Source organism: Balaenoptera borealis, assembly GCF_965194805.1.
Source record: "Balaenoptera borealis genome assembly, chromosome: 14".
NCBI lineage: Eukaryota > Metazoa > Chordata > Mammalia > Artiodactyla > Balaenopteridae > Balaenoptera > Balaenoptera borealis.
Window position 1 is genome coordinate 2,399,982 of NC_138875.1, and position 21,911 is coordinate 2,421,892.

The following is a 21,911-nucleotide window of genomic DNA, read 5'->3' on the forward strand; positions in this document are numbered from 1 at the left end:
GCGGCCTCGGGTTGTCCTTAGAGACACCGTAGTTTTGTGTGGCCCAGGCCACCTTCCCGACACTGGAGCCCAGCGCACTGACAGACTCACTTCGGTGCTGTGTCGCGGGACGCCCACGGCCCTCTCGCACTTCGCACCAGGCGAGAGCAAACCCTGGCCGCCGCGCAGAGACCCTCCCGGCGTCTGCACACACGTCCCCGGCCCGCGGCCCGCGAGGGCTGAGGCTGCTGCCCGGCTCCAGTGCGGGTCGGGTCCCCACGGCTTGACCGGATCTGCTGAGGGAGACCAGGGCCTCGGGGGAAGCTGCGCAAAGCCCTCCGCTCCCGCCGGGTGCTCGGAGGACAAAGAGGGGCCTGTGCGTCAGGCCTCCCTCCAGCCAGTGGGCGACACACCGGAAGCCCCTTCCCCCACGCAGGCCGCACCTGTGCCAGCGGCGATGCTCCCGGCGCTGCGGCCACGCGCAGTGCCCGGCCCCTTTGTCACGCTGCCCCAAACCCTGGGGAATCTAATCCAAACGTTACTTTCCCTGGCCGCATAGCCAGGTCTTTCCCAACTCTGAAAGGGTTAGCTGGAAAAAAAAAAAGAAAAAAAAATCAAAGCCAAGTTTTGGGATTAAATTTCCTGTGTAGCTTCAATCCATTACAACGGAAATCCAGAGGGGAAAAAAGAAATAGGAACAAGCTTCTTCGGTACTTTTCGCCTGTGCCCCAGTGAACCCGGGGCACCCCCCACCCCCACCCCCGAGCCAGGGAAGATCTGAATACTGTGATTATGACAGACTGCATTGGATACATTTTCTTTTTTAAGATAAAAGTTTTATTTCAGAGAGAAGCACAAAGCCGCCACTGTCGTGAACAAGCCAGGGCCTCGAAGGGACTCAAGGACCTTCCAGAGGGGAACAAAAAGCATTGGCTCTTGATTAAGGAAAGTCATTGGTGGCCCAGCCCCTGGGCCTCTCTGTCCCTCCTGCACTCCGGCCCCTGGGCTCTCACTGCGGAGTTCTCCTGGGGGCGACAGCCCTGCTCTTTCCCTCTCAGACCCCTTACTCTTGCTAAAGCACCCCCAGGCCTCAGCCTGCCCCTGCCCCCGGCCGTCATCCCCGTTACCCACCAGGGTCCTTGGCCTCCTTAATCGATAGAAATTGAGAAGAGGCCAGACAAGAAATTCAGGCAAGGCTTTACTGGGGCCCCTGCTACAGGACGAGGGAGCGACAAAAAGTAACAGGTTCCGTTGCTGGCTCACTCAAGTGGGGCGGAGCTGGCTCCTTGCACGGGGTGCGGGGAGGGGTGTGTCCAGGGGTCGGGCTGGAGGGCGGGCTGAGGTGGTCCGCCCACCCCTTTGGCGGTGTTGAGGGCAGGGGGCATGCGCAGGACCCTGCTTTTGCTCCCAGCTCTTCAGAAGTGGCAGTTGAGCTTTTCTGGTCTTTTTGTATCTTGTTGTCCGTAATTTGCCCCAGCTGCCCATGCTCGCAGTTATTTTTAGTCCCTTATAGTCTCTTTGTATTTTGTTGCTGGAGGAGAAGTTTGTCCTGGTGCAAGCATTGCAGCAAAGGGTCCCAGGTCCCAGGTCCCAGCCTGGCTCACCCCTGCAGGACTGGGTTCACCTCCTGGGTTCCCGCGAGATTGTCCCCATCACCCCATAGAGCCCCAGCCTTGACCTTCCTCCATGCTTACTCTGGCCATTGCCAAATTGGGGGGACCCCACTCAAACATTCTGCCCTTTCTCTAGTTCACCCTCAGCTCAAGTCCCAGAGCCATGTAGCCGGCAGGGGAGGGCGTCCTGGACCCTCACGCTTCCAACTGCCCTGAGTCTCTGCGGCCGGGGGCAGGGGGGTGGTGGTCCTCCATCCTCACAGGTGGGCTCTACCGTCTGACCGTCTAACTGACACCAGTCCTCCCCGATTTTCTCCAGGTTTCTGGAATCTCCAGTCCTGGGCAAAGGAGGCAGAGTTCTCTGACTGCTGGTTCAGGGAGGTGATTAAAGCCTGGCTCAAAATTCCTTCTCTTTTTTACCCTTCTCTCCACCAGTTATCGTCCAGAGATGTTTTTATTTTCAGCCCAGACCCTCGTTCCTCTTCTTCCTACAAAGTGAGCACCGTCTCCAAGCCTTAAACAAACAAACAAACAAAGAAGGACCTTCCCTTTCCTTTCACCACCAACATCTTGAAGGGAACAGTTTCCAACCTGCTTCGGCTCTGTTGACTTAGACCCCTAGAATCTGGCTTCTAACTGAATCCTTCCGTCCTTGTACGAAATTGCTGTCTCAGGGAATTCCCTGGCGGTCAGGTGGCTAGGACTCGGTGCTTGCACTGCTGAGGGTTCAACCCCTGGTCAGGGAACTAAGATCTCACAAGACACGTGGCGCAGCCAAAAAAAAAAAAAATGCTGTCTCAAAGATTAGAGTGACCGAATAGCCTATGTTTAGTTTTAATTTGGGTTTAGTGTTCAATGGGCAAGTCACTGTGTCCATCCTTAACCACCCCTGTCACCTGCAGGACACTCATCTGAAAGCAGCCTCCTTGTGGAAGGGGTGGTGTGTCCTGGAAATACCAAGGGCCTCCAAGGGGACAGGACCAGAAGTGGGGTTTAAATCCAGGTATAAAACCAGAAGTGTAGACTCTGGGACACCAAACCTCACAATCCCAGGTACATTAGTTGTCTATTGCTGCATAACAAAATACCCCCAAACTTAGAGGCTTCAAACAATGAAAAGCATTTATTGTCTCACACAGCTTCTATGGGTCAGGAATCCAGGACTGGCTGAGATGGTGTTCTGGCTCGGAGCTGCTGCAGAGATTGCATCAAGATGTTGGTTGGGGCCATGGTCATCTGAAGGCCACGTCCAGGACCGTTGACTCACATGGAGCAAGCTGGTCCCCCATGGTGTGAAGTCGGCACGGGGCTGTTCGTTCATCCCCACAACTGGCGGCTGTCTCCCTCCAGAATTAGTGATCACAGAGGTCAAGGCAGAAGCCGCAGTGTCTTCAAATACCACACCAGGCACATCACAGGACGTCGTTTCTGCATTGCGCTATCAGTTACACAGCGTGGGTGGGATTACCAAGGGCGTGGATATCTAGGGGCAAGGTAGGTCAAGGGCCATTCGGGGGCCCCAGCAGGTGAAATGAGCCTCTGGAAGGCGGAGGGAACACGGCTTTATAGGACTACCTAATTCATAGTTTTCAAACCTTTCTTTATCTCTTTTTTTTAAAGCGGAACGCTTTTATCGAAATCCCTTATATCAGAATCACAGTTTATATTCAAATAAAAGTAGAGCCTCCCTAGCTCAAGCCACGCAGCCTGCTGGCTTCCCTCCCCAGCTGCCCCCTCTCTTCCCCCCTGCACTCCCCTCCCCACCACCATCAAGTGGTCCTTGAAGCTTCTCCAAAGGACAGAGATTTCAACCCAGAGAGCGTGAGGAAATGGGTCCTGCCTGCACCGCTGGGGCCACTGGATGTTAGGAACAGTTTTTGGAAAGCAATCTGGTGACAGCTATTAAAATTTAAGTACACATGTCCTTTGTCTGTCAGTTTTACTTCTAGGAATCCATCCCACACATAAACTTTCATAGGTGCACAGAGATGTAGGTACAAGGCAAAATTGTAGAAGCACTTAAATGCCTGTTTATAGAGGACTGCTTACCGAAATGATAGTACATCAGGCTATTACGCGCCCATTAAAAAATGAGGGATTTTTGCATGTATTAATGTGGAGACATCTATTGTTACATTAGAAAAGCAAGCTGCAGAATACTACTTGCAGTTTGATCCTCTATAGGTGCACATATAGACTTCACGGTCAGAAAGAATTTTTGGAAGGTGGTAATGTGGTTTCCCTTTGGGAAGTGAGAGCAAGGAATATGTAGGTCAGTGAAGGGATCAAGAGATTTCTTTTTTTTTTTTTTTCGGCCTCACCGTGTGGCATGCGGGATCTTAGTTCCCTGACTCAGGGATCGAACCTGGGCCCCTGCAGTGGAAGCGCGGTCCTAATCGCTGTACTGCCAGGGAGTTCCAAGAGATTTCAATTTTAACTTTACACCATTTAATATTTTTTAAATTGCTTCCGACCACCTTATGACCATTCACTTTCTTCTGGTGAAATACAATTCATATACCATAAAATTCACCATTTCGAAGTGTACAATTCAGCAGTTTTTAGTTCACTCATAAAGGTGTACAGCTATCACCACTAGGACTTCCAGAATAAGATGGACTAATTGTACAATAAACGTTGTTACAGTAGCATGGGAAAATCTTCGATTGTTATCTCCTGGTGTCCACGCTCGCTTTGGCGGGCAGGTCACTTAAAAGGACTGCCCGTGGAGGGGCAGTGGCCGTCACATCCCCACTGGGACCTCTCCCCACACTTCAGACTTTTGAAACTCCTTCTGGAGGCCGTCCCACTACCTCATCACACACTTCCATCCACAGGTGCTCACGTTGTGTATTTTGTTTGCCGGGCACCTCACTGATTCTGGGTTTCTCTCCACCAGCGGCCGTCGCGCCGTTCACTACCGATGGTCACAGCCAGTGATTTTAACCAACCCCACCACTGACCATCCTCATGTATGTTCCTGGGCACTGCGGATCCTCCTAGGGACCGCGCCACGGGTTTTCTCAGCCCTGAGTGCAGGGAAGAAGGGAACACTGCATAGATCCACAACAGGAGGAGGAGGGATTCACCGACACAGCCCGGAACCTACCCTTCCTCCATCACTGCTGCGAGAGCGAGTAAGGATGACGCTCTCTCTTCTGCTTCACTCCTCAGGTCCCTCGGATCTTCATGGCTGTGTCACCTTCCTTCACGAGTTCGGTCCTGAAACCGCTAGTACAGTGTTTGGGAACGCGGGCTGTCAGAAGGCCAGGTTATCCTTGGTCAGACCCTGGCCTTTTCTGTCTTGCGTGAGTCTACCTTTGGTGTCTGGGTTCTCCCTGGTGACAGCCGCAAACCCCCCATGCCCGAGCTCTCCACATCGGGGCTCAATCCCTCCCACCAACCAACATCTTGGGTTTCCCCGAGGGCCTACTGCATTCACGTCTGTGGGTCCCTTCCCCGGGCCCAGCTTCAACGCAAGCCCTGGACCAAGGCTCTGGACCTGTGGCTAAAGGCATTCTCCCCTCATTACCCTTTCACACAGTACATTGAGCCCCTAGTTTGGGAACTATTGGAGCATTAAGCCCCTCCCTGGAATCACCAGATCCCAATCTTATTTCCACATTCCTACACCAAGTATATAAAGGTGCTTGGATTCGTAATCCTGGTGCGTGCAGAGGCTGGCCTGACGTGTCACTAAAGAAACCCAGAGAGACAGCGACCACTGCCTAGTGGTGTCTGACGCACAGAGAGACTGCGTGCCGTTTATAAACGCCACGCAGCACGTAATGAAATTGCAGAACCTATGAGGCTCAAGACACTTCAATGGGTTCTGACTCATCTTGGGGCCTGTTTGCAGAATCTTAGCAGAAAATGTACTTGAGGAAACAGAGAAAAAGGAACTCAGAACAAACTAAAATGTCAGTGAAACAAAATGTTTTTGCTGGTTCATCTTCCAGCCAGGAAGACCCCAGCAGGACTAACTGATTTCTTGTACGTTTTTGAGGGCATTTGTATAAATTCAAGGGTAGAGATCACTTTAGACAGAAGAGAAACCAGAATATATAACTACTAATGTTTCAGTACTATCAAATTAAGTTCAGATTGTTTTGGTTAGTTTACTTCCTTATCTTCACACAAGGGAAATCAAGGGAAAACTTTCAAGGGAAAATCTGGGCCCCTAGACCTCATCATAGTGGGTTGCCGGTTTTCTAGACCCTCCTTTTTGAGATTGCTTTTGCCCATCACTGCAAATGTAGCTGATACCTTTTCTTTTAACCTAAAATTGTGCAGGCTTCTCTGCTCCTACACAGAAGAATGCGAGCTGCCTCAGCAACGCTGAATTGTTTGTTATATCTTTTTCTAAATTAAAAACCAAGAAACAGAGTTCAGGTGACTGTAGGAATGGAAGCCCTCAAAATTACTTTTGTGGGGACTCCCCTGGTGGTCCAGCGGTTGAAACTCTGCACTCCCAATGCAGGGAGCCCAGGTTCGACCCCTGGTCAGGGAACTAGATCCTGCATGCCGCAACTAAAAGATCCCGCATGCCTCAACAAATATCCCGCATGCCGCAACTAAGACCCAGCGCAGCCAAATAAATAAATCAATAAATATTTTTAAAAATTAATAATAAAATAAAAATTCCAAAGACCTTAAAGATACCGCTTTTGCATCCAGAGGGGAGAGACATTGGATCCCCCAGTGAGCTCTGTAGACAGAAACAGGCAAGTGCCGGTCAGCTGTGGTTTTCTTTGGGGAGCAGTACAGACTCTCCTTTGCAAAGCAGAGACTCCGCACACCTGCCTCGGGAAGGAGGGCTCTGCAGAGATGCACACGCACCCAGCCGCAATCCCTGCTTCCGCGCTCCTCAACTCCCTCCCTTGTATTTATAGGGAGTGATATCTTTTTTTTTTAAATTAATTAATTAATTTATTTATGGCTGTGTTGGGTCTTCGTTTCTGTACGAGGGCTTTCTCTAGTTGTGGCGAGCGGGGACCACTCTTCATCGCGGTGCGCGGGCCTCTCACCGTCGCGGCCTCTCTTGTTGCGGAGCACAGGTTCCAGACACGCAGGCTCAGTAGTTGTGGCTCACGGGCCTAGTTGCTCCGCGGCATGTGGGATCTTCCCAGACCAGGGCTCGAACCCGTGGGTGAAACTCACGCTCAGCATTGAACCTGAAATGTGGTCCAGCACTGTGACCCGAGGCAGAATCCCGAACTCCTCGCTCGTGGTCCCTCCTCTTCCCGCTTCCCTGCTTCGTCCCCTTCTGCATCCTCCGCGCTTCTTTCCTGTCCTGGGTCTCCCCCCCCCCCCCGGCCTCCTGTTCTGGAACTCATGTCACCATCCACAGCAGCTCCTGCTCCCACAGGCCTCCTGACAGCCCTCCTGGGATGGGGCGGGGGAGCACGTCATCTTCACCAAGAACTGCCCAGCGCCCCCCATGGCCAGGCACATGTGTCCTCTTTCACAAACGGGAAACCGAGGCTTGGCAAGGTACTTGCCCCAATCTCAGCTCAACAGAGGCCGAGTCAAGACTTGAAATCAAATCTGTCTTCCGATTCCGTGCCCTCCACCTTTGCCCTATGACCTCTGGTTGGCTGTGCATTTTCTGGAACAACTGCAGCTACAACGTAGTGAGCAGTCCCTCGGTACCAGGCACGGCCTTTCTGGGGGCACCGTGGTCGCCTTCCCCTCTCCTTTACAGACAGGACGGCGGGCTCGGATGGATGCGCTTGCTGTGACGGCCCCGCTGTGAGGGGGAAGGTGGGCTGGTCCTGGATGGCCGGGCGCCAGGCTCCAGGCTCTGGACGCCGCTCTGCCTCTCTTTGCCATGAGCGAAATCTCATCGCGTGGAGACCTGGGTACCAGGCCACAGTGGAAAGACCGAGCGTGCAGCCGGGGCTCCGTCACTACCTGCCTTCCTTGAGTCTTGGTTTGTTGGGCAGCAGAAGAGGAGGGTCTCACCTCCCCTGCACGGTCATCGCCCGGTTGCCCCCAGCAGGCTTCTGGGCACTTAGAAGGCGCTCGTGAGCGTTAGGGCTTTTCATCGCGCTCTCTGACAACCACCCTGCTCGCGGACGCTCATCCTTCGGTCCCTACCGCGGTCGCTTTTTCCAGAAGGACTTGAAATGTTTCGCAAGTTCCTAAGCGGGGAGCTAGCAGGGTCGAGGGAGAGCACTGGTTGTAGCAACGTAGAGAACGCCCCTCCCCGGTGCCTTGGCGGCCAAGTGCCACCGTCAAGTTCCCTTTCTGCACCATGTGGTCCCCCCAGCCTGCGCCCACCCGGGCTGCCCATCCTTCTGCGTCCGCAGTGCAATGACCCTGGGCTCGGAGGGGGCCCTCCTGGGAGCAGGTGACGGGCACATCACAGGCGTCGGTGTTAATATTGGGGCAGGGCTGAATGGCACCCTCTTCCTCTCCACGTCCCCACTTCTCTGGCGGATACGTACCTAAGTGTGGAAGAATCTGTTTGTGCTTAGAGCCTGCCTCCTTTGAAAAGGCTTTGGTCAAGCTGTCTGGGCGGTAAGGCTGGGAGGGGAGCTGGGGCGGGGTGCAGCACCCCGGGGGGGCAGGGGGCCTTCCTCGTGCCCCTGGGGGCACACTGCCTGGTTCTCCCATTATCTTCATGTTTCTCTTCCTCTTCTTTCCTTTTCTCTTTGCTTCACCCAAATTAAATGCCCACGATCATCTACTCTAGTCCACATATACCAATATGGAAATCTCTCTCATCCCAGATGGAGGAAAGGATTCTGTTTCGGGTGCCTGCCCTCGTCTGGGATAATCAGCACAGCCCGAGACTGGCCAGAACGTGAGAACACTGGCCACAGGGGCACCGGCCACCAGCTGGAGGGCGCAGCTTCAGACACATTGGCACTGAGCACCAGATGCCTGCATTAGATGTGTCCCCGTGCTGCAAAAATACAAATCCCAACAACAGTAACTCCGTGAGAGTCCCCTCCACCGACCCACACACGGGCATGCGCGTGCGCACACACACATTGCTTTTCTTGCATAATTTACTCTTTCCTCTGACTCACAGCATTTTTCCCTAGTGCGTAACTGAAACCAAACACCTCCCATTACACACCCTGGGAGCACACAACTCCTAAAGAGAGATGCTCGAGTGCTTACATGGTAAAAGTATGTAGTCATTAAAAATAATGTTTTGAAGCCAGAAATTACTTATGCACTGACAGTTTACAAAGGGAGACGTGAACACCTTTTTTTCCCAGTTATTCACAATAATGTCCTACTGTTACCATAGATACAGATCCACTGAGGATGGCAGACTCCTTCTCAGAGATCCATCCACTCCATCAGCCCCAGGTCAACAGGAGGGCATGTGGAAGGGGGAAAATTCAGGGGCCACAGTCAACCAACCCCTCCAGCTTCCCTGTTTTCAGTGGGTGGCAGCTGGATGTCAGGGGACTTGCAAATGTGGACTCGTACGAGGTTGGCAAAAGTGACACACTCAGAGGAATTGACCCCGACTCAAACCGGGGCATGCCCCCCGCCCCCAGGCTCTGCTCAACGGGCAAGCCCTCGCTCGGCCGGTCTTGTGCTCCCCTCCAAAGGCAAAAGCAGCCGTGGTTTTTAAGACTTGAAATAATGCACCACCGTGGCTGGAACACGGTACTGACTCTTGTCGTTCTGTATTCAATGTATCGTATTCTCTGGGAAAAAAAGTCATTTCGGAACAAAACAAAACAACAAACACTGGGCAAGTTAAGACCCTCTGGAATTAAATACAAGCGGAATAGCCAAGGCTTCCAGATGATGTGACCAAATGAATAGAAAAGCATTCAGAAGAATAGGGCAAATTCAGAAGTCGGTGGGTCCAGGTGAACATGGACCCCAAGCTCTAATTCTGGGTTTTGCTTTGAGCTGTGAGCTTCGTCACTTAGTTCAAAAACCCAAGAGTTTCGTGTTCGTAATAAATGTATCATGTTGATCACCCATTACAGCTTGCTTCTTATTCTTTTGTCTGCTTAATTAAGTCTAGGACTACGTATTCGTGGCGTTCAAATTTGCCCTTTGAACTGATGAAAAAGTTTTGTAAAAGGGTAGTGCGGATGGTTGCACAACGTTGTGAATGTAATTAATGTTACTGACTGTACACTTAAAAAAGGTAAAATGGGGCTTCCCTGGTGGCGCAGTGGTTGAGAATCTGCCTGCTAATGCAGGGGACACGGGTTCGAGCCCTGGTCTGGGAAGATCCCACATGCCGCGGAGCAACTGGGCCCGTGAGTCACAATTACTGAGCCTGCGCGTCTGGAGCCTGTGCTCCGCAACAAGAGAGGCCGCGACAGTGAGAGGCCCGCGCACCGCGATGAAGAGTGGCCCCCGCTCGCCGCAACTAGAGAAAGCCCTTGCACAGAAACGAAGACCCAACACAGCAATCAATCAATCAGTCAATAAATAAATCTTTAAAAAAAAAAAAAAAAAAGGTAAAATGGCACCTTTTATGTTTATATGTCTTGCCACCCTAGAAAAAATATTTTAAGTAGCCACCCAGAGATCGAAAAAAATGTATTTTTTTTTGCTTAACTAAAATTAGAAACAGAAAAGGAAACCTGAATGGTATGGTTGGTTAGCATGTATTTTGTTAGATGCGCGTAACAGAGATCACTTTATTTTGCCCAGAACAATTCAAGAATAAAATGAATTGATTTACCTAAACAAACAAACCTAAGTTGCCCTTTGAGTGCCACGGTTGGAAACAAACAACAGAAGGCAGTTATCTGCCCAGTGGAGCGTGCTTCTCTTTCTGCTGTGTTTGAAGGTCTGTGAGGCTGTGTTGCCCAGTGGCCCTGGGGCAGGGATGCTCAAGGTTTCAGGTGTTTGGCCCCAGTCCCTGGGGGATGACTCCACCTGCCCCATCACCTGGGCAGCTAGTGCCGCTCTCTCTGAAGGATGCCATCCAGGTGACCCACAGCTGCCCTTAATAAAGGCCAGTTGTGTCTGAACCTGGTCAGTATTGCTTCGAAGGGTCCTAAGAAGGCAGGCTTGGGAGGTGGGGTTGTGCGGACGCTTTGCTTCCCCCAGAGGGGCTGGAGATCCGATACATGGTCTGTATACCTAGACCGGCGGCTCTCTGAGATCTGCGTAGAATATCAGAGATCTATTTTCACTCCTTCCACCAACTCTCTTCCAACAAGAAGCAGAAAAAGAGTTTGCTAAGAGTGCTTAGATGTTTAAACTTACATAATTGAAATATTCTACTAGATACCATGACATTCTCCATAGATCCTGGCAAAGTCTCCATTACTAGTGAAGAAAATGAAGATGAACATCTGAATAGAGGAGAGAGTGTACTGATTATAATTCTCCGCTTCACATTCCTGGGCGTTTATGGAGGCTTTTTCTACGAGTTTATATTAAAGATGCTCCTTGTGAATGTGACTGCTATTTGCGTATGTGGACAGTACTGAAAAGGCTAAAATGGGACCAATCCTTCCTTCCATTGAGTGTATGCATGAGGATTTTAAAAAACATAGAATATACTCGGAGAACAAAATCCACCCGCGTTAACGCCTTGCTGTGGCTGTACACCACCCACTGTGTGCAGCGATGTAACCTGATGGGTGAAAAAGAAATCGACCTTTGGTTTTCAAACGACAGTTCAACACCGACACTAACCAAGACCAGGAAAGGGTGTTTCATGGTTAATGGCCATTTGTCCTGCTATTAGGAATTGTAAAAAATGGTTAAAATATGGACAGATGGAAGTAGAAGAATGGATGGGTGGACAGATAAATGGATGGATGCCCAAAGACAGCTTGGTAGACGTTGAGCTTTTTAAGGAACGTAACTAATTGTATTTGTAGTTTTTTCAAAACAGGCCATTTCTTCATCTTTTAAGCAGTTCACTAGAATTCAATCAGTACTACATAACAATGGTAACAATGGAAAAAATATACATATATACCACGTTGGATCTAGTGGGGAGGCATTCCGACAGCAGTTTCCTGATGTATTTTGTGATTTGGGAGAACTTGCTAAAAAGCAACATTTTAAGAAAGTAGAAATCTTTTCCAAAATCACATCTAAAATCTGCTTTTGTGGTCAACTTTATTTGACTTCCTGATTTAGGGGGGAAATGTAGATTTTAGACCTCCTTAGAAATTATATGTAATAACTGAATATATTTTAACTCTTCAGATGCACTTATAGCAATTTAATATATAAGAAGTTACTTTGAAGACAAAAGTTGTTATGCAAATGATAGAATTAAAACTCTATTAGACACAAATGAATTCCCATGTAGTTAAGCTTTTCAAAGTATTAATGGATCCAGGCTTATTATTTTTGTTAAAATATTGTTTTAGGCTTTATCTTTCCTAATTAAAAGATATATTCTTGTTTATCCACATGCAAAAAAAAAGAGGCATATACTTGACTTTAACATTAAAATTGATACTCTATGTAAGCTATTTTGCACAAATTCCTTACCAAACTAGATTTATCTATCCCAAGATGATAAAACAAAGAAGGTGATTGGGGGTAAGATGTTGTGGTTTATTAGTGCAAGCCTTGGGCTGCGAGAGGGCCTTTCAGAGCACGCATTAGAGTTTCAGTCATAGATCAGAGGAGAAAACAAGATGGGTAATTATGAATTATTTTTAAGTCTGTGAGCCCCTTCAAGACAAGACTTGTGTCTTTCCTTTATCCCAAGTCCCAAGATACAGGATGACCCTTCAAAAACGTTTAAAATATGGATGGATGGATGGATGAACAAAAGGATGTATGGATGGATAGATGGATGGATGGGTGGAGGGATGGATGGATGGGTGGAGGCATGGATGGGTAAATGGATGGAGGGATGGATGGATGCACTGGGACAGGTTGGAAGAGGAATGAAACCTGTCAGACTTGATTGATCAGTGGCAGCTTACAAATGGAAAGGAAATTTACATTGAATATAGAGTTATTCAATGTACTTAACAACAGTTCTCAAAGCATGACCTATACACTACGTATGTAAAAAAAGATTGGGGCATTTGTCAAAATGCAGACTCCTGGGATACTCTTCTAAGTTAGAATTGTACAGCAGGGTCCAGGAATGTGCATTTTCAGAAGCTCTCTATGCATAGCAAAGTTGAAAATCACTCATGAGTAGTGTTACAATATAAAGGAAATAAGACATCTTCTATATTTTTATTATGTTTTTGATTTCTACGCCATAGGGTAACTAAGAGAAACAGAAAAAGGAAGAAGAAGTCTCTCACTAGGGATGACACCACATAAGCATGAACTGAAAACAAACAAAACTCAGACTGGTTACCCAAGAATAGACTGAACAAGGCATTCTGTACCACAGCGTAGGAAATACGTCTCTTAGCCTAAAGACACTCTCTGCAATAATTTGAGGATTATATTAGCAATGTCTGACATTTCCATATGGAGGAAGAGTGAATAATTTTATGAAATGATACTTTCTTTGACAGAAAAAGCAACTTGAACATTTTAATACAATATGAATGGAAATTACTCAGAAATCCCATAGTCTGTTTCCATCAGTAATAGCGAAGGCATGCATGTCAGGAGAACAGAAATGTATTTCGATACAAATGCCTAGGGGCTCAGCACATTTTGTACATTTAAATTTACAAAACGCATAGGTGTACGTTCAATATGAATCATTAGAATTACAGGGTAGCTTATGAATTCTGTGCATTTCAGAAACATATTCCCTGAAGCTGATGACTTTAACACCAGCGTGTATGATTCAAGCTATAGCTTCAACATTTATCCTCGAAACATTCATGGATGCACAGTATATTTTCAGCATCTTCTCTGGGTCATTCTCCATGAGACAAGCACGGTGTCGGGCATGCGTTTATTACACTTCCGTCTGTCCGTCTGTCCTCATGGTCTTCATGTCCTCTCTTGCTCAGCCTAAACGGAGTCACGTCCGACCCTGCTGAAATCGTGTGTCAGTGGTGACAATACGGAGGGTCAGATATTTTTTTGTTACGCAGTGTTGCAGATCACAAGGCACGTGCACATTTAGAAAATGCGATGCTGCTCCTTAAAGCCTGTTAAGAGATAGACTTCACACTGAACCTTTTCAAAGATTAAAAGACGGGTGCATTGGACGTGGAAAATTTTCAACACGGTACGCCAACACAAATATCCAACGCACAGACAGTGAACGAAATTCCATCTCTCCCAAACGCTCAAACTGTCCTCATATTTCAGATACATGGAAATTTATTTGGCACAATTAACTCTCTGAGTCTATTTCCCTGTTTGTAAAATGGCAATAATCCCTACTTCCAAGGCTGACGGATATTCACCTGGCCTGCGGCTGCCGTGTCCATGGCCACGTCCATCGTCCATATCCATATTATTCTGGTTCGTTGTTACCTGTACAGGTTATTAAATATTTTGAATATCAACATGCCTATCTCAGACACTTGTTTAAATCAAATGAAATCATTGTAACCATTATTTATTGAATAAGACATTGTTCAATAAATTGGAGGACTTATAAATTAAGCCCTTAAATGATATTATCACGTCAGATCAACTCAACTTTAAAGATGAAGAAATGGGACCCAGGTGCCCTCACCTCACAAGGGGCAGCGTGGGTTAGAGCCTGAGTTTCTCTCACTCAAGCCCTCCACCGTACCCTTGGCTCACAACCTTGGAGTCCCCACCCATTTCATGGGAGGGCTCAAGTGTTGTCTCCCTCTTTAAATGTCAGTCAGTCTCCTCCACATCAAGACTCCCTCTGGCATCAAAGGTGAGAAAAAGAAAGCCTTTCCAAGCTAGCGCTCATGCCCGGGCTATCGTGAAAACGGTTATTTTCACATTGAGAATGAGTGAAGAGTGTCATGAAGTCAGTGACAAACTACAGACAAAACTAAAAAGGGGTGTCGCCTGTGACTGCGTTTATAGAAGGGGGCGCATCTGAGAGCTCTCACCTTGGGATGAGACCTGGGCGTCAGCAAGCTGGACCGTTTCCAGAAGTCAGAGACGAAGATGGAGGAAGATCTGCAAAAGGTGACGAGCACAGCACACGACCTGAAGGTCTGAAGGTGGTCAGCCTGGAAAGGGAAAGGTCTGAGGGGCATCGCGATGGCAAATTCGAGGTCATCCCTCCACATGGGAAGGAAATCTGACTTATTATACAAGCTCTGGCCTGGGGGCTGGGGAAGAAGGATGAGGATACGGATGGAAGTCACGGTGAGGTTGGTTTCAGATTAACGTATGTTCAAATTTTTAAAAAGAAAGACTTTTAAGTTGAAGCTTGTTTCCAGTGGCCTGGAGAGTTCTGTCACTGGACTTGATTAAGTCCAGGCCGGGGAGTACTTGGCGAGGCTGCAGAGCACAGGAGAGCCTTTGATCTATGTTTGGGTTACTTGGGCTCCCGATCTTGAGATCCCAGGAATCTGAACTGTGAGCAAAGAAAGATGCTAATCTTTTCAACTTGATATCTTACGCTCAAGACCTGCTGTCCATTAAAAGTTTCACGTTGGCTCTTGAGTTAAGGGTGGCCATTTGGAAAGACTGATTGCCATCAATCATTTTACCGCGGGGAGAAAAGTAGCTGTGCATTCATCCATTAGATAGTTACCAAGGACCTACTATGTGCCATACGTTGTTCTGGCCGCTTGGATTACATCTGTGAACAGAACAAACAAACATCCTCGATCTTGTGGGTCTTACATCCTAATAGGAGGACGTAGACGATGCTCAGTAGTTGTAGAGAACAAGTAAACTACATTGTGTTAGAAGAGCCGTGAGAAAGGAATGAAGGAGGAACCAGCGCGCGGGGGTGCAGGTGTGGAGAAGGCATGACAGGTAGGGCGGATGGATGGAGAGGACGAGGACTCCGTGGGTCCTCTTGCAGGGAATTCTGTGGATTCGGAACCCCTAGAACGTTCACACTTCCCTTGATTGATGCTAGTCATTGGTCTCAACACTCTGTCACTAAACTTACTAAGAGTGGCCCAAAGAAAGAGCAAAGCTTATCCGGTGGAATTGTTGCTATTGGGTTTTGTTGCTGTTGGGTTTTCTTCCCATGCACTTGCTGTAGGTCAACACGAGTTTCAGTAGACAGCAGGCAAAGAGGAGAAAGAATTAAGGGTAAATCACAGATTGAGAAGCTCACTCTGCACACCGAGCTACTACCCTGCCGTGTCCTGAGAACTCCAGCCCTGGAGGTGAGCCTCATAAGAGGATGAGGGGCCGTGGTCGGTGTGGAACTCTGCTTCAGCGAACTGGTCCCACACGTTTGGAAGCAATTTGCCCCCATGTGCCCATGCCATAAAAAAAGTTCAGTTCCTTGGGCCTTTTCATCTTAACTTTTAAATATTTGCACAGTTTGCACATTATATATATTTGCACATTATATGAGGTATATCTATTGAATACCTGTAAATATTTCAAACAATGCAAAAGTAAAAAGAGTAGAAAATGAAAGTGAAGCTTTCTCTAATTCCCATAGATTCACAGTTACAAGTTTTTGTATGTCCTCAACAACTCTTTGCGTGTTTAAGTACGTATATATGTTTCTATGGCTAATAGTGTATCACGTGCATGTGTCTAATAGTACATAGAGGTATGTGTGATACTTACACATGTAGTGTCTTATTCAAACGGAAAAGTGTTCGTCTACATTCTGCTCTGTGACTTACAAATATGTTATGGACACTCGTGTGTGTCAGTACAGTATAGTGCCACCTCACCTCTATTTGCAACATTGCATAAAATTTCACTCTATGACAATAGTATAGTTTATTTATCTAACTTCTTTCTGATGGAAATTTAGATTTTTTTCAAAAATTGTACTGTTAAAAAAATTCTGCAAGAGATATTATTAGACATACATGTAATGAAAATAAGACTCTTGTCATGTGTTGAGTGTTTTTAAAAATAAATTCCTGAAAGTGGAATTGCCAAATCAAAGGTGCATATTTAACATTCTGATAGATATTGTTAGTTTTCCTCCCAAAAGTGTAGTGTCACATACACTACATGTTTACATGTTCTTATTTACATGTTCATCAAAAAGTCGTATTATTATTTTAGTCTTTGCCAGTCTGATACGTGAAAATTAATATCCAGTTCTCTTACTTTGTATTTCTTTCATTGTCCTTAAACCTCATTGGTGATTTGAGTGTCTATTTCTAGGGACTAGTTGTTGGTGTGTTTTGCGTCTCTCTCTCAAGTTGCCTTTTTCTTCTTAATCTTTTGATCTTTACATATTAGAGAGATTAATACATTATCTGGATAAATTACACATTTTTTTCCCATTTGTTTTTTATGATATCTTTGGCCAAATTAATTATTTTTTCCTTTATATTTTCTTGGTCTTGCTTCAAACAACAGCAATAAAACCTCTCCACCCGTCAAATTAAGGTATTCTCCTCTACTTTACATTTTTATTTTCTAATATATATTAACCTATCAATATAAATTCTTGGGACTTCCCTGGCGGCACAGTGGTTAAGAATCTGCCTGCCAGTGCAGGGGACACGGGCTCGATCCCTGGTCCAGGAAGATCTCACATGCTGCGGAGCAATTAAGCCTGTGCACCACAAGAGCCCGCGAGCCACAACTACTGAGCCTGCGTGCCACAACTACTGAAGCCCGCACGCCTAGAGCCCTTGCTCGGCAACAAGAGAAGCCACCGCAATGAGAGGCCCGCGCACCGCAGCGAAGAGTAGCCCCCCCTTGCCTCAACTAGAGAAAGCCCGCGCGCAGCGACGAAGACCCAACGCAGCCAAAAATAAAAAAATAATAATAAAAATAAAAAATATATATATAATTTCTTTTGAGTGTTGTAAGGTAGTAAGCCAACGTTTTCCTCTTCCCCTAAAGATTATCCAATGTCTTTTACTGTTTATTAATCAAGCTTCACTCCTTTGATTTGAAATCTAATTCTTATCATGTAGTTATAAAACCTAAAAATGTGCATGGGCTTATTTCTGTACCATTTATTTTGTTCCCTGAATCATCTGTCTCTCTGTCCGTTGGAGCGGCTCTGTCACAGCTGGCCCCCTGGAGCTGGGCTTCCCAAGGCCTGCATACTTTTTGCTCTCACACTTGTCTTAGCTGCAGGACATTCTCACTTTCAAATTGACTGAGGACTTTTCAACACAAAAATGAGATTTGAATTGAACTTGCAGTTAGAGGTTAATTTGGGGAGAATGGACTTTTCGAAATATTGAATTTTCTCATGTAAGCACAAGCTACAGCTCTTCATTTTTTTCAGGCTTTTATTTTCCAGTGTAATCATTTAGTTTATGGCATATACATTTCTTATTATATTCAATGTCAGCTGTGACATAGTCCTTACCGCTCTTGTGAATCATTATATATAAAAAATATGATAGAATTTTATTTATATGTATGTAAAAAAAGATAATTTTTATATACTTTAGCCACTTTCCTAAACACTTAATATTATACTTTGACTAAATTTTTGGCCTTTCCTAAGTCTACAACCATATAATCTACTCAAAAAGATAATATTAACTTTTAATTTTCAGTATTTTCACATTATTTTTTTCTTGTCATAATAACTGAACCTCCAAAACAGATCAAAATAATACTACTAGGCTCTGTTGTCTGTTTCTCTCTTGAATCTTCAATCACTTTCTAGAAATTTCTTTCTAATTTTAATGAATAAAGGTCTTCATCAGGAATGGCTGTGAAATTTTTGACTGTTATTTTAACATCTATCTAAAGGATCATAACATTTATTTCCTTTAATCTATATATGTAGTGAATTACTATTGCTTTCCAAGAATGAAACCACCTTGGTTATGGGATATTGTTTTTATAAATACATTGCAGATTTGTTTGGCTCATATTTTAAATTAAAATTTTTACATTAATTTTCATAAGAGATATTGATCTGAAGTGTTCTCTCTGTTTTTTTGTTTGTTCATTTTAATCTGTTTGCAGTGTCTTTATATGGTATGTACTTGTAATGAATTGTCCTGCTCTGAGATTATTTAAATAACCAAGGAAATCCCTGTTCCTTGGGTTTATATAATAGAATTTTCCTTTAAAACTACTAGGTAGATCTTTGATAATTTTTTCATTTGGTATGGTTTCAGTAATTTTCCCATTTATCCTATAGAAATAATAGGAAAATACACATCACAAAGCTGTTCATTGAAGCGTTATTTCTATTAGTGAAAAATTGAAAGCAACCTCAATAACCAACAATAGGGGAATCGCTCTATAAATGACCTGGGTTGTTTGCAACACGACCATGCAGCTATTGTCAAGCATGTAAACTACATGCTAAAACAGAGGATTCAGGACACAAAGGTGAATGTGTGTTATAATTTTAATCCTGTAAACAAGGCAAGTGTGAAAAAGAAGGGCGCCCATGACATGATCTCTTGGGATTATAGACTGTCTGCTTCCTTTTCATTTTCCAAGCTTCCCATAAAACAGTGTAGGGATGTGAGAGTGGACCGCCCAGTTCTTATTCCAGCTGCAGGCTTGTGACCATGGCCAAATCCCACAACCTCTCTGTGCCTCAGGGTTTCCACTTATCAGCTGCAAGGATCAAACATCCTAATACAATCATATAAACACAAAAAAGTCTCTGGCACGTGGCAAATACTATGTTAGGTATTTCCCAGTTTTATTAAAAATATTAAAGGACAAAACAATGTTAATTATTTTCTTCCTCAAACGCATCCCATAAAAACACCTGCTCCAATAATTGCATCTTGAGATTCCTTAACTAAAAGAAGAAGAAAAATGCTAAAAGATAAGATCGAGGTGGGAGATCTGAGCTGATAAGATTTCATTTAAGAAGCAAGATGACCTCTTTTTCAAAGAAAGTATCTTCTTTAAACCAGAAAACATTTGCACAACAGCCCGGACTCTGAAAAAGTGTGGAAGGGAGAAGATGACAGGAGAAAGATTTGTGGCGGCTGAGAAGAGGAAATGGGTCTCCATTTCCTTTAAAAGGCAAGTCTCGGTAGAAATGAGCAAATGGGCTTCCACCATCAGTCAGTCCTCCGTGTCCCCAGAGCTGAAGCTGCACCGTTTCTCCATTCTGCTCCCAAACAGGCTGCATCTTTCCTTTCTGTGTATTTCACCATCTCGATGGGGAGAAAAAATGCTCCCTTCCTGGAGTAGAGAGCAAATAGTCTGACAATAAGGGCAAACAGTTTTATGGCAATTTGGACCATTAAATCAGGGGACAGAGCTCCCAAGCATTTTCATTTGGCAACAGTCCGGAATGTTCCAGGGGCCACAGAGTCAGATGGGAGGTAAACAGTCTTTGGCTGTGTTGGTGATTTCCGTGTGGACAAAGCGCAGTATTCCCGGCCCACGGGTCTCCAGCTGCCAGGACTTCTGGACAAACAGAGGTTCTGCGGTGATTGCATCCCGTGGCCCTCACCTGGGGGCAGAAAGCTCTCTCTCTCTGGATGGGCGGGTCTCCTGCACTGGGGACTTGAAGGTGGTTTGTTCTTATCTTGCCTGGGAATTAACACCAACCGGGGCCCAGACGCCACCCTCTGAGCCCCCAGGGCTGCTTCTGTGAGATGCGGGAACTGCTTTGTCTTGCAGCTCATTTCCTGTTTACCTAATGGTTTTGCAGGGGAAAAGGCAAACCTCTGTGAGAAAACCCTAATGATGCCCGTCTTCCTACAGTCTGTCCACCCTCCTTGCAGGTTTCATTAAGTTAATCCTCAAGATAGCTCGGAGAACAAATGGGCCGTTCGCCGTTCCTATTTACAGACAAAGAAATGAGCACACATGGAAGAGCTGGATAAAGATGGTGGCCGTCCTCCTGATACAGGACGTGGTAGCAAGGCTGAAAGCAGGATCTTTAACTTCTACCAGCTCTCAGTCCAAGGCACTTTGCAGAACACAGTAGGTGAACCAAACTAAAATTACGAATAAATTCCAGACCACCTGTGGAATTTGGGGGACAGAAAGGATTCACCACGGTGGCTCTGGTCATCAGAGAGGACATGGGCCCTTGGGAGGGTGTGGTCAAAAGGGGCTTGGAAAAGGCTGAAGGTACCAGAAGGTGTGTTCCTTGCATTTGGTAGCCTGGCGGAGAGCGGGGGCAGGTTTCTCCTCTCAGAATAAATAGCTCTGGTGGCTGGTCTCTGTACGGAGCTTTGATTGATTTAGAGATTAGGTTGATGGCTGAGCACTCGTAGCTCCGGTAGGAAACAGCCCTCGCAGCTGGGACCCCAGACCTCATCCAGGTGGAGGCCTGAAGCTGATGGCAAACAAGCCCAGAGTGGGGAGCTGCGGGAAACCGGCCCAGTCGGCACCGAATGTGCCAGCCGCGGGGCCTTGGGGAACTCACGCCAACCCACGGGGCTGCCCCCTACCTGGGCCTCTGGGACCTGGTAACATTTCTCTGGGACGCAATTCCCACCTTTGGGAAATGAGGCATCGGAAACCAATTCTCTATAAAATTCCTCACAGTTTTGAGTTCTGAGTCAAGGGTGAAAAGCAAACCCCAAGAACGCCAAGCCAGGTTCTCAGGGAGGTGGGTCTTGCATGGAGGCCTCGGGGCTTTCTGTAGAGCAGTGGGGATCCCCGAGATCCAGGCAATGAAAACAGGGTCACTATGTCCAGAAGGCTAGTCCCACGGCCGGGCTTGGGCGGGGGGAACCGAGGCAGGCACAGTGGCCCCCAGAATAGCTGTTAGGGAGCTGCGAAGAGACGACAGGGGCCCGGAAGGAAGAAAGGGGGCGATGCAAAAAACAGCACCAACTGGGCTTGTCTCAAAGGGGCAGGAATCCAAGCGCCTCGCAGCTCCGTGCAGTCGGAGGGTGCTGGCTGCCGCTGAGAGGTTAATGGAGAAGCGGTTTAAAAATAGGCCTGACAGTCGTGATCCCCTGTGATTCTGTTCTTGATGCTTCATGGGGGAAGGTGGAGAAAAGCGACACTGGTTATACGTAGACGCCCAAGGAGCTGCAGAAATCAGAAGTATCTTCAGCTCGCATTCCCTGAGCTCTTAACCTACGCCACACAGCCTGCCAAACGTGGGGTTTTTTCAATTTTTTAAATTGAGATAAAACTGGCATAACACAAAATTAACCATTTTAAAGCAAACAATTCAGTGGCCTTTGGTCCATTCATGACGTTGTGCAGCCGTGACACTATCTCCTTCTGGAACTTCTTTGTCACCCCATTAAAAGCACCCTAGGCCGCTAAGCAATCTCCCCCCAAACTCCCCCCACCCCCTGGAGCCTCGCATCTACTTTCCGTCTCTATTCTGGATATCAGAGAAATGATCTCATATAGTCTGTTGCCTTTTGTGACTGGCTTCTTTTACTTAGAATGCTTTCAACAAAGCTCATTCATGGTGTA

General features: G+C 46.6%; 1 long non-coding RNA gene across 3 annotated transcripts; it reads left to right on the forward strand.

The window, feature by feature from the left end:
- Positions 1-20: 20 nt before the first annotated feature.
- On the forward strand, positions 21-6,732 carry LOC309610653. Of its 3 annotated transcripts, none has more exons than XR_014234114.1 (3): positions 21-140; positions 826-3,086; positions 4,767-6,732. It is a non-coding gene; the product is annotated as an uncharacterized lncRNA (long non-coding RNA). The 3 variants fall into 3 exon arrangements; XR_014234115.1 differs by having other exon boundaries at positions 826-2,645; positions 2,732-6,732; XR_014234116.1 differs by having other exon boundaries at positions 826-2,087; positions 2,495-6,732.
- The last annotated feature ends 15,179 nt before the right edge of the window (positions 6,733-21,911 follow it).